The sequence below is a fragment of the Pteropus vampyrus genome, unplaced genomic scaffold (assembly GCF_000151845.1).
Source record: "Pteropus vampyrus isolate Shadow unplaced genomic scaffold, Pvam_2.0 Scaffold317, whole genome shotgun sequence".
Taxonomy (NCBI): Eukaryota; Metazoa; Chordata; class Mammalia; order Chiroptera; family Pteropodidae; genus Pteropus; species Pteropus vampyrus.
In genome coordinates, this window is record NW_011889098.1 from 28791 (window position 1) to 35738 (window position 6948).

The following is a 6948-nucleotide window of genomic DNA, read 5'->3' on the forward strand; positions in this document are numbered from 1 at the left end:
GGGCTGGAGGTGTAGGGCCTCAGCTTCCTCACAGGCTTCACACGGAGAAAGATATTTTCCTGACTCGGTGTCACTCAGACTCGCCCACTTCTCAGAAACCTGCCCCCCGCCCCCCTCCAAACCCCCACAGCTGCGGAACTTCCAAGGGAAGCTGCTCGTTCGCGGACGGTTTATGGCTCGACCGTTTTATGGCGGCTCAGACAGCAGTTACAGCCACGTGAAACGACAAACGAGCAGACCGAGGCAGGGACAGGCCGTGGGCGGCCGGCTGCGGTCTGACGTGGACATAGAATCTTTGATTCCCCTCCTCGGGGAGAGGGATCTTCCAGGTTCAGGCCTCAAGATGAATTCTCAGAGGGCCAGCCACTCTTCACCCTTACCGAAAGCCTTTCACCTTGCGTGGCGCTGTCGCAGATTCAGCTCGTGGACCCCCACACAGTCCCGGGCGGGCGGCAGGGCGGGCATGGCCACCTCGTGAGACGAGGCTCTGGGCCGGCGGTGGCCACAGGCAGAGAGTGGCCGCTTTTCACTTCGTCACTCACCTTCTCTAACCCCAGAGATCAAAAAGGGGGGCCACTTAGGCCCCTCAAATTGCAGAATAGCTCAGAAAGAGTATGATTTGATTGACTTTTATAACTAGTATTTTTCAAACTGTGGGTTTAGAACAGTATGAACAAAAAACATGAAATAGAATGGAATACTAAGTATCAGAGTACATTGTATTCATAGTAAATATTCTTTCCTGAAATGTTTGCCTCGGCTGTGTGTGTGTGTGTGTGTGTGCGCGCGCGCGCACATGTGTGTGTGTACTGGGTCGTGATGTAAAATATGTTTCTTAATATGGGTTACAGTTTAACCAGTTTGAAGGCCATGGGCATGAACGGCTGTGGTCCCATCAGAACTGCGTGGATTTGAACATCACCCGCCTCAGGCCTGCCTGCCGCCCTGGCCATCCGCAGATATTCCCAGGGGGCCACGTCGTGCGTGTGATCAGAGTCCTCATGCTAAGCTCATGTGCATCTTCATCAGAGGCAAAAACCAGGAGTGAGGGCCTGCACCCAGGAACTGAGAACACAGCCCCCATGAGGTTGTACATCTTTTCAACTTTGCGATGTTTAAAAAAAAATAAGGGTCAGCCCTGGCTTCGCTGCCCCCAGTTACTTTGTGAATGTACTTGAACATTCTAGGGCATTTCTGCAGCCCCAGGCCAGGGCCCTGACCTCCCTTACACTCCTGAGAAGCAGCTGCAGAGCCTCTGGCTAAAATTATCCCACGAAAGTCACCTGTTGAGTTCCTTCAATACTTATGCCTCTCAGCGTTAGGCATCGCTGTTCTCTGCCAGTTCTCCAAGTTCTTTTTCGTGAAAGAAGCCATTTATTCTATCTGTTGGAGATAGCCATTTGTCTTTTTCATGTTGCTTCTGATAAACATAAGTCTGATAAACTTAAGACACTTAGGCAGTGTCTACATGAAGGTACCCGGAACATTAGAGAGTAAAATATTTAGTCAAATGATTGAGTAAAAAACAATGTAGACAATTACAATTAGGGCTCAGATGACTTTTTAAAAAATCGTGTTAAATCAGTTAGTTTTCTTGGTGTCCCACAGATATAACTAGATCTAACTAGACATAATGGCAAGTAAGTAGCCATTTTTGGTTTACATTGTGGTTTTGAAACTGTATCACTCACTAAAAGTTAACTGAAAGCGCCCAGTATAAACCTTAGGACAAGACCACTAAGAAATATTAAAGGCTTTAATTTTAGACTCTTAACTATCTAGCAGTACTGGTTTTGCCTAAGCGTGGCGGGCCTTCTGTATAACGTGGACAGACATTGGTTCGGTACCATGTCGGTCGTGGTGATGAGGATACCAATGACGGCGATAGTAGTGTTTCTTATACGCTGTGTTCCTTATTCATTTATTCCCTTTAATTTTTACAGAAACCCTCGGAAGAAAGCCTCTCGGCCATTTTCGTGGAGGGGGTTGTGCTTTCTGTTCGCCCTCCTGCTGGACTGTTTTGCCTGTCAACTCACCAGGTGCCAGTTAACTGGGGTGAAAAATTCAACGCATTCCTGAGTGTTTATGGGGAGCCGCGAAGGCCAGGTTCCCAGGAGGTGCCTCAGAAGGCCCAGGCATCTGCCTGCCTGAGATCTGGGATGCAGAGCGGACGTGGGGAAGTCGTTATCACACACACACCTTCATGGGAATATGTCCCCGTGAAGGCGGAGCGTTTGGCCAGGTATCCACCAAAATCTGTTTCTCCTCCCGACGCATACACTAAACCACATTTCACAGCCTCCTTGGACGAGGTGGGCGTTGCATCCGACGGCTTCTTGCCAATGGATTCTGACCAGAAGTCACAAAGAGCAAGTGCGTATTGGATTCGTTGGATGAGCTGAGACCATGGGGAGAGGATACGGTTTGGGGAGAGGAGGCCTGCGGGATGGAGCCCCGAGCATTCTAACTTTCCGAGATCTGGCAGAGAAAAGGAGCCACAGAAGGAGGCTGACGATGATGACGGACGAACACGAGGAGCATCTTTCTTTCATCAAAAAAATGTGTAAGTCAGTTACACGTGTTCACGGTTTTCAAGTCAAATTGCTCTTCAGGGTTCTTCATGAAACATGACAGTCATCGATCTCATTCTTCCCCATTCCTGACCCCTCGTCCTCGGAGGCGACCACTTCCAATAATCCCACAAGCGGTTTCTTGTGGTATTCACATCCTTGACGTCTAAATAGCTGTTTTACCTGCTATTTGTTGATTTTTCCCTTTTGATATCTGTAGACGTCCTTCAACTGAAGACAAAGAGGTCCTCTTTACGCCCACGCACACTCGCCCCCCACACGCTCACACATGTGTGCACACGCAGACACGCAGAGTTCATTACCGTCCTCTAACGACATCACGACTGGGGCTTAAGTCGTTAAATAGTGTTTTCATTACTCCAACTTTGTCAATGTTATTTACAGCTCAGCCATACAGTATACTATACTCTCTTTTTTATATAACCGCTGGTTTTCCCTAGAATTAATTAATCTATTGATCATTTATTTGGGCTTGCTTTTCTGGGTACATATGTATAATTCATCCCCAAACTCTCTACTAGGAGGATAAAGCCTCCTATCTACACTCTCACAAACATCAGGTAATTTGTCAGTTTCACTGGGTTTTGGGGCAACGTATTTCTACGCTCTCTCTGTCCCCCTGCTCCATCCAGGCTAGGCTGGCTCCTGCTGCCCGACATTTACTTTCACCGTCATCTCGAGAAGTTCTTCCTCTACCATTTTGTGTCGGATCTCTTATTTCCTGGCCCCCATGGCTTCATGTTTTAAAGTCTATTCGTTCGTTCGAAGGAAGTATATCCTCCATGACCTTTCTGAGGACACTCACACGACGAGCCAGTTCTTTGAGACTGTAACGTTTTTATTCTCTCAAACATAGTATTAGTTTAGCGATGCTTTCCCCCTAAATTTAACGCATTACTTCATTGTTTCCTAGCCTCTGGCGTTGCTGTTGGGAAGTTGGAAGTTATTATTATTCGCGGTCCTTTAACTGTGACCTGCTTCTCTTTTTCCACCTAAATCAGACTATAAAAAATAAAACAGAACACAACAAATTAGGTTTGTGGGGACAAAATGAAGAAGGATGAAGGTAGAGAAAATAAAGTCTAAATGAAAGGCTTAGACTCGAGGTCCCCACTAAGTATCAGACACATAAAAGGGGACACATAACTAGACGGTGGCTCCCAGGTCGGGTCCCAGTCTCACATTCTTCAAGATAAACAATCTCATCAATGTCCTTGATTTTTTTTCACCATCCAGTTACTCAGCTGACTTGACTGAGAAATCTGCTGTTAGTTGGGCACGTTATTATATGATTATATAACCCTGAAAAGGTTTAGAATTAAATATAGAAATGATGAGCTAAATCGAACCCACAGTGCTAATATTTTTAGCGTTAACCTTAAAGTGTAAGACAATCTGCATATGTCTGTTATTTATGTGACGTGTCTATAATAAAAACAGGAATTATGCTCTTTAGAGAATCCGACAGATTACCTTGTGATCCCAGTTTGAAATGTGCGGTGGACTTTACACTGCCTCGACTGCTAAGAGAATTGTGGTACTCATCTGTCCCGTCAGCCCACCAGGAGGTCTTCGTGACAGTCTCACTGCTGGCTGTCCGGAAGCTGTGCTATTTCCCCTCTGCCAAACAAGCCCCAAGCCCCGACAGGCTGAAGACACAATAGCTAAAACACAGCTGAGACCAGACTGGAACATTTAAACACAAATTCTGCTAAAGGCTGTAGTGGGGACCAGCAAACGTCCCCTGGGAGAGACCAGGCTGTCCTTATTTTACCCTTTGTGCTCCCAGAGGTGAAATAAGGTTATTCTGTAGGTGCTTGCACAGCCATTTAAAATGGAACCGTGAGAAATGTGAAAACCACTCTTAGCTCTGGGGCTGTACAAAAACAGGCAGCTACCTGGATTTGGTCCGTAGACCATAATCTGCTCATTCCTGGGCATAAAAATGAAAAGGATATTAAAGGATAATAAAAACGAAGTAAATGTAGAGAGTAACAAATGAGATTTCTAAATGCGAGTCACCGAATTCACGAGGACGTCTCCCCTGTCCCGTTGTTCTGAGCTCTCTCGACCGGAACGCTCACACCTCAGGAAGCTTTGAGCGGGGCTCACAGGTGCGGTCACATCGATGGGAGAGGATAGAGTGTTTGAAAAGGCTCCCATCTCCCAGCCAGTGCCCAGAGGACGCTGACTCTTCAAATGCGTTTAGATGCGTTGGGCGCCTGCCACGTCCGGTGCTGTGCTGAGCGTGAGCAATGCAGTGCTGAGCCGGACGGGGCACCTGCCCCGAGGAGCGGTCTGTCCGGTGAGGATGATGATGAGCAGACGCTCGATTCTCCCGAAGAGCAGTAACTGTTCTGATAGCAGGATGGACACACACGGAGGCCCCCGGCTGTGCCTAGTTTTTAGGGATTAGGACAGCCTTCCTGGAGGAGACGATGTCCGAACGGAGGCCTGAAGGGCGAGAAGAAATTGGCGAGAGCAAGAACTGAGCCCTTGCAGGGTTGCAGAGGTGGCGGGACGATGGCGTGCTTGGCGCGCTGGCCGTGCTTCAGGCACACACTCGCCGACATACGCAAAAGATGTGGTCTCAAAGAAGCAGTGTAACCAAGGAAAATGCGCCGAAAGCAACATTTCGACAAAACAGGATTTCCCAAACTTCAGCACGACCGCCATTTGGATCATTCCCAGCTGTGGGAGGCCTTTACCCGGCATTGTGGGATTTTTTTGGTGAGCGTGTGTTCTGTATACATTCCTTTTGTTCACTGTAGGATGTTTAGTAGCATCCCAATAGATGCCGATAGCAACCACCCAGTTATGATAACCAAAAATGTCTCCAGACATTGCCAAATGGCCCCTGGGGGGCAAATGTCCTGGATGACAATCACTGCTGTTAGATATAACGATAAAGCATTTCACCGGCTCATTCCCAGTGGACAGCTGGGAGCACTGGCCTCTCCAGGTGCTCTCGTTAGCAGCCATGGCTCATTACTGCTCCACTTTGCCAAGGGGAGGGGGAGGTGACCAGACGTCTCAGATACCACCTCCTCCCTCCACCAACCACAGAGGGGGTTCCGATTCAGGCCTTTCATTCTGCCTGGCCACAAGCATCCAGAAAAACCCAAGAGACTCTTTCCGGATAAGATGTGGGGCCAGATTACGGTGTACCAGTGTCATTTCTGTAGAGGAGTGCCGTTGAACACACGTTTACTAAATTCCAGCTGATTCTAAAGCATTTGCTCTTTATTGGCGCTATACCGTGCAAGTATGGCTGCCAAGATGATGAAAACCAGGAGCTGGGTGAGGAACGCTTCTTGCCCAGCTCTTCCTGGGGTCCGGCGCAGTCCCACGTAGAGACTGTGGTGCTGCCTTGTGACTATAGGACCTTGCTGTTCCAAACGGTGGCATGCACAGTGTGCTAATAAGGAGCCTAAGTGGAAATAGGGCTGAAAGTCCAGCTGCTTGAGAAAGGCCTCAATGGCCAGATGTTAGGACATAGGGCTGAGAGGCAGATGACTAGATGATGGGATGGGAGACTGGACTCTTGCGACTGGATCCCACGCAGTGAGGGGCTTATGTGCCAGACTAAGGGTTTGTCCTTGATCTTGAAGCCCCTGGGAGTCGACGAAGGATTTTAAGCCGGTGACGTGGCGTTATTGCTGCACTTGGCGTTATTTCTGCGGCGCTTAGATTTTACGAAGTGAGTTTTTGCACACGTCACCTCATTTAACATTCTGCTGGCTAAGTACTGTTTCCATTTTGCAACTAAGGACTTAGAAACATTCATCGAGGGCAGGAAGCTAACCAAATTGTGGCCAGAACTGAGAAGAAGCTACGTCCTCGCTTCCACGTCGTCATCTGGGTGTGTTTACTGCAGTCAGATCAAAGCGTGCACAAAGCTGAAGGCTCAGAGTAGATGAAAAGTCGGTTGTGTTCGGTGGGGACTGCGTAGGTGGTAGACTTGTGTCTAGTGTTTCCGCTTCTTTTTTGTTATTCTTCTCTCTAATCTGGTTGTGATCGTGTAACCAAGCTGCCGTTCCGAAGAGTACTGATTTCCAGCCTGTGGATCGAGACCCCTCGGGGGACCCACGGTTATTCAGAGGGTCTTCAAGTTCGGTGTGAATTTTCCTGATGGATGCTGAAAGTGTGCCATCTATTTCCTAGGACTCCGAAAATTTTGAAAGTTTAGTTTACATGACGAAGGAATCCTTATACTTAAAAGGTTGGAAATTGTGTATTACTAAGCACTAAATAGACAACATTAAATATAAATTACTGGCCATCATGTGTGTATTACCAGCATTACGTATGTGTCAGCAGGGCTGGTGGCACGTAGGGTGATGGGGGAGTTTAGGTG

General features: G+C 47.9%; 1 long non-coding RNA gene across 1 annotated transcript in view; it reads left to right on the forward strand.

The window, feature by feature from the left end:
- The first annotated feature begins 1949 nt into the window (after positions 1-1949).
- The window catches only part of LOC111730494, an 8249-nt gene continuing 3250 nt past the window's right edge, over positions 1950-6948 (forward strand). The window contains exon 1 of the long non-coding RNA XR_002776716.1: positions 1950-2563. This is a non-coding gene — a long non-coding RNA (uncharacterized LOC111730494). The remainder of the gene's footprint in view (positions 2564-6948) is intronic.